The following is a 6267-nucleotide window of genomic DNA, read 5'->3' on the forward strand; positions in this document are numbered from 1 at the left end:
GAAACTGGACACATCTTTGTATTTTGTGCTGCTGGTAGTGAAATTGAGCTATGGATGGGAGGACAAGAGTGATGAGTAAATGCAGTGTGGATCTAATTTTTTTTTTTTTTAAAAGTCGTCAATATGTCCGGACAAATTGTCCAAGAATAAACACAAACGAGAAAGCATCAATTTAGTTTTTTTGTTTTTGCTTTTTGGATGCAGCCTACTTTGGAGAAATTGTTTTAAAATTCTCCCATCTAATAAATTAACTATAAGCAATTCATCTTAAAAAAAAAAAGCTAAAAAAGCTAACAAAAGTTTTTGTTTTATAGCATGGTCTTTATCCAGTGGTTCTTACATTGAAACACCTTGTTCTTGCTTTTTGCCATGTCTCAGTTCTATTTTTCTGATGCTATTTAGTCTGTTACTTTAGTTAGCTTTTTTTTTTTTTTTCTTTATGTCTCTGGGGATTGAGCCCCCAGCCTTGTACATGACAGACAAGTGCTGTGCCTACTGAGTCACTTCTCTAGCTACTTAGTATTGTTTTGAAACTATTTTAACCCACCCTCACATAAATGGAGACCAAAAAAATCCCTACTTTGTATAACTTTTTTTTAAACACCATTTTCTTTCCAGAGATCCTGGCATGGTGGTTAGGACCTGTTTCCTTTCCCTCACTTTAGAAATGTGAAGACTGACTCGGAGAAGGTAGATAATGACAGAATTTAACAGAACTCATAAGTCTCCTGATTCTGGTTCTTTCTGCTTCACAACAACTGAACCCTTTGATTTTGTGAAACATTAACTGTGCTAAACAGAGTCTTAAGAACTGGAACCAGCCAGAAGCCCTTAGCATTGTATACTGTGGCATTACTTGATCAACAATTAGTGTGTGTCTTGAAGTCTGATTAACTCAGTTTGCTTCCCCCCCTCATCAATGTGGGTTGTTTTCCATCTCGATAGCAGCGAAAAGAATCTAAGGCTAATGTCTCTTACAGGAGGCATCCTGTCAGCACAATTGATTAAAAATACATTTACTTCCTTGCCTTGTGAGAGGTACCTGTTTCTATGTGATGCAGATTCAGTGAGATCCAACTCTGAATCCCACTGGCTGTTAACCTTTGTTAAATTGGGGAAAGTTACATCATGTTCTTGGTCTTCAAAGGAAGGGTTTTAAATTAACCCTTCCAATTTGAGGCTAGGGTAGTTTACTGTTTATTTTTATTTTTCAATACTGAGAATTTCACCCAGGGGCTCTCTACCATTGAGCTATACCACTAGTCCTTTTTTTATTTTCCTTTCTTTTTTTTTAATGTTTGAGACAGAATCTCACTAAGTTGTCCAGGCCAGCCTCCAACTTGCAATCCTCCTGCCTGAGCCTCCTGAGTAGCTGTGATTACAATTATGGGTCATCAGGCCTGGCTAGGGGAGTTTATTTTGGTTTTTAAAGTGGTACAGGAGCTGGGCATGGTGACACAAACCTGTCATCAGCAACCTAGGAGGCTGAGGCAGGAAGACTGCACGTTCCAGGCCAGCCTCAGCAATTTAGTGAGAAGCTGAGCAACTTAGGAAGACCCTGTCTCAAAATAAAAAAATGAAAAGCATGGGGATATGGCTTAGTGGTAAACACCCCAGGTTCAATCTCCAGTACCCAAAATTTAAAAATTAAAAAATAAAGTGGCACAGGGAAGACATTGCAGTAGGTGATCACATGGGGAAGGAACATGTAGAAATTCAATGCTGGTCAACCAAGAGCATTATCACCATCACCAGCATTATCCCAACCTCTTTCATGGAGGGTTTGCTCTCTTCCAGGTCCAGTACCACCTACCTGGTGTGTATCTTTACAACAACCCTGAGAGGTAAAGATATCATGGTCTGTCGGGCTGGGGTTGTGGCTCAGTGAGAGAGCACTAGCCTGGCATGTGCAAGGCCCTAGGTTCGATGTTCAGCACCACATAAAATAAATTAATAAAATAAAGCTATTGTGTCATCTACGACTAAAATAAATAAATTTTTAAAAAAGATATCACGGTCTGCTAAAGTGAAGCCATCAGGGAGTTCTTGCATTCTAATCCCCTTAATTTTAGAAATGAATTCACTGAAGCCCCAGGGAATTTTCCTGGGGCATGATTTTTCTGGAACAAACTTTGTCCCCTAGGATACACTATAGCTTAGAAATTATACCTTTGCTAGCCACAGTAACCCATGCCTGTAATCTCAGCAACTCAGTAGGCTGAGGCAGGAAGACGGCAAATTCAAAACCAGTCTGGGCAATTTAGGGAGACCCTGTCTCAAAATTAAAAAAAAAAACAAAAAACAAAAAGGCCTTGGGGATATAGCTCAGAGATAGAGTGAATGCTCCTGGATTCACCCCAGTAACACACACACACAAAGAAAGAAATTGCACCTTGCCTCTTTGAGGTCCAACAAAAATACCAGTGGAATCTCTCTCCAGGCTCCTTATGATCATGGCCCATACAGCCTCCCAGACATGTATTTAACTGACATCTCACTAGTGAAATAGACACCACTTCAGTCTTGGACCTGGGCATCTACAGATAGCTGTAGGATTAACATCAGCATTATTCCAGAAAAGCAGTTTGTATTTTTCCTTAAAGATTGTGATCCAGGAATTTGAATACAATAATAGGGTTTTTGTTTGTTTGTTTTTTAGTACTAGGGATTTAACCCAGAGGCACTTTACCACTGAGCTACATTCCAACCTGCCCCCCCTTTTAAATTTTATATTCTGAGACAGGGTCTCACTAAGTTGCTGAAACTAGCCTCAAACTTGTGATTCTCCAGCCTTAGCCTCCCAAATTGCTGGGATTACAGATGTGCACCACTATGCCTGGCAATCACCTTAGGTATTAAATATACAAACTTTTCTCTTCCTAGTCTCTTCTTAATTCTCATTAATTTCACTTTGTACTGAACATAAACCCTGAACTTCCTGATTCACTCATTTCAGAGTTATAAAATAAGCTATTAAAACATTTCATCCATATGAATTCCTTTTACACATTTACAAACGTAAGTGCTGCTTGACTTGATTTAGAGAATCAGTGAGCTAGGCATGAGGAATACAGAAAAGAGTCTGCCATGAGACTTAAACGTTAAAAAAGTTATGTATAAAATAACATCACAATTTCTACATTAGAATTTTTTTTCTTACATTTTTAATGATGAAGTTTCCTTGCTGTGTTGGAATGTATTAAAAATAGTTTTATAATTTTTTTTTGTACTAGGGATTGAACCCTAGGGCACTTAATCACTGAGTTACATCCCTAGTCCTTCGTATTTTTTATCTTGAAATAGGGTCTTGCTAAGTTGCTTAGGGCCTCATTAAGTTGCTGAGGCTGGCTTTGAACTTGTGATCCTTCTGCCTGAGCCTTCAGAGCTGCTGGGATTACAGGAATGAGCCACTGTACAAGCCTAGTTTTATGATTAAAAACAGTTTATGTTGTTTTACCAGAATGTGGCTATCTCAAGTTTTAGCAAAATATCTTTAATTAATGCGAATCATTCAGACTGTGCTTCTAGTTTGTGGTTTTCTTTCTACATTCTGCTTAAGCCTTTGCTTTATTTTATAGATTCTCAAAACCAAGTCTTATGAGCCTGTAGCCAGAACTATAAGCCCTTTTTTCTGTGCATTCTAAAATAATTGTCATTATCGCCTGCTAATAAAAGGTAGTGCCTACATTGTTCGCGCACCTTCCAGAATGTGTCCGCCAGTTAGGGGAACTGGCTTCCTGGGCCTTGGATGAACATTGTGACCTCAGTCAACCTCTTTGAGCTACTTCCTTATCTGTGAATTGAAAGGATTAGATTAATACATCTCCATAGCCCCTTCCAAACTCCAAATACTCCAGGGATCTTTTAAAAATCCTAGTGAAAAAACTGGAGCAAGACTTGAGTTATTAAATATCATCTCATCTGCGGTGCATCTACAAACACTGTTCTTTATGGCAGTGAAGGTCAGAATATCTTAAATCAATATTTAATGATAGCAGGCACAAATATAAATTTGTTCAAAATGTTTTCTTCCTGAACTTCGTGGCTTCCTTTTTCTTTTCTCAAACTGGTTTGAGAAAAAAAGTGACCTGGAGGCTCAAAAAAAATCTATTCTTTTACTGAGGTAAGTTTTCCACCCTAATCGGTAGAAAGGTTCTTTGCTGGCTAAAGCTTAAGAGATTCCTGGGCCCCGCCCCTGGAGATTTTTATTCAAACTGAGACTAGGGCAGGGTTTCCCCACCTTACTGGGTGGAGCTAATTACCTGGCACTCAGTTTGAAGTGCATATTGTGGGGTCTTTTCCCTTCTCAGGGTCCAGAATTCAGGCTTAAATCCTATTTTGTAGGTGTTGGGTTCTGCCGATTTTGGCTTTTCTCACTCTCTCCTGCTGGGAGGCGTGGACCGTGCTGGGCAGAGCTGCCAGCCTCCAGGCGGGAAGGAAGGAGAACAGATGGCCCGCTGGGGGTAGGGGATCACGTGTCAGACCTCACTCTGGGCTAGATCCAGACCTCTCTCTTTCAGGGTCCAGGTTCTCCAGCTTCAGCGATCCCACCTAGGCTCACAGAACATACTGGGGGAAAGCAGTTATCGTTTTAGAGAAAGCAGGGAAATTAGGAAAGGGGGCGAGCTTAGGGAGGGGAGAAGCCGAAGGGACTGGGCTTCTATCATTGCCAGTGTTACTAGATTTGAGATGCAATCAGGTAAAGACTTCTCTGGTGAAACGCCCCTGGCCAGAAGGAGTTAACACCCAGTGGCTAGAGGGGGATGGGAACTCCGGCCGGCGCGAAAACTTGCACAACGCCCTACTTTACTTTCGCTCCACTTAGCAGCCTTCCGCAAAACTCCAGCCTTCTCCTTTACAGAGCAGAAAGGCCACCCGTTCATGCATATGCAGGAGGATAAGTTTAGCTCGCAGCCCCCTGCACTCCGAGCAGCCCCGCGCGGTGCTGGGTGAATCACCCGCCCTCGGGGGCGGGCACTCTGCTGTGGCCGCAGACTGGCGGGCGACGCAGCCACTTGCCGGTCGCGCGCTGGGGCCTGGCATCGCCCTTTTAAAAAGTCTTCTGCAGGCGGCCGCCGCCGCAGCAGCCGGAGGAGGCGAGTTCATCTGAGGACAGTCCCAGTTCTCAGAAATCCCTTCCCTGCTGGAACATCAAGCTCCCTTTACTGCAGTTGAACAAACTGCCCTAGATTGGGGGATGAGGAACCCGCCCCAAACCCGTGCAAGGAGCTCCGGGCGCCTGCGCCCACGTGAGCTAACCTTGAAATTAGCCCCCGCACCTGGGCGGGAGCCGGAGAGGGCGGGAAGGGGTGGGCGGGGGCGGGAACGGGTTGGTGGCCCCTTGCGGCCCTAGCTCTAGGGTTCGCACCCTCCCTGTGCGCGTACTGCTCCTCCACCCTGTTTCATAACTCTAGCGTGGTGGCTTTTTTTTTTTTTTTTAAATCTCCCGAGTAAGATGGGTGTGGGGTGTGATGGGAGAGGGCCGGCCACCTTCCATTCCCCACGCCGCGAGGAAGAGGAAAACCTGCCCCGCGGTCCCCCCTGGGAACACTGCAGAGTAGGGTGTCGAGATGACATCAGCTTCTAAACATAGCTGGCACCGCACCCCAACTCTAAGCGCCGCGAGCAGGGCGCGGGGGTGGGGAGGGAGAGGAAGAGGCGGGTGCTGCTGTCCCCGGGCGGGGCGGGCCGGCCCGGCTGTGCGGGTGGAGATGACTTTGCAGGAATCGTGCTCAGCGTTTGCAGGCAAATCTCTCCCGCGATGGCCCGGCCACGGGGTTAGGAAACATTCCTGCCATTCCGCTCTCCCCTGCCCCACAAAAGCCACACGCGCACATGCACACAGCCCTTGGACCTAGTGTGCCTTTATTTATATATTAATCCAACCCCAGATGTGGCGCTCAGGTTCAGTCCGACGCCCGCACCCTCCAGACCTGCGCGGGTCTTCAGGCTAAACCTGCGAGGGGGTCGGCGTGGCCCTCCGGGTGAGTCAGAAGGGCTGTTTCCTGTGGTTGTTGTGGAACAGTTTGTCCTTTTTACGCCGCCCCCCACCCCGTCTCCACCCCCTTGGTAAATATAGCGCTCACGTTTCATCATCTCTTTGTCCAACGAGCGCCAGACACCCCGGCCCGCGGCCCCCGCCGCCTCCCTCCTCCTCGCCGCTCGCCGTTACCTTGCATAACCCCGCGCGGGCAGGCGGCGGGCCGCAGTCTGCCCCACGCCCCCGCCAGCACTGCACCCGGTGCTTCCCACCGCAGTGCACTCCCA

Source organism: Sciurus carolinensis, chromosome 14 (genome assembly GCF_902686445.1).
Source record: "Sciurus carolinensis chromosome 14, mSciCar1.2, whole genome shotgun sequence".
NCBI classification, from domain to species: Eukaryota; Metazoa; Chordata; class Mammalia; order Rodentia; family Sciuridae; genus Sciurus; species Sciurus carolinensis.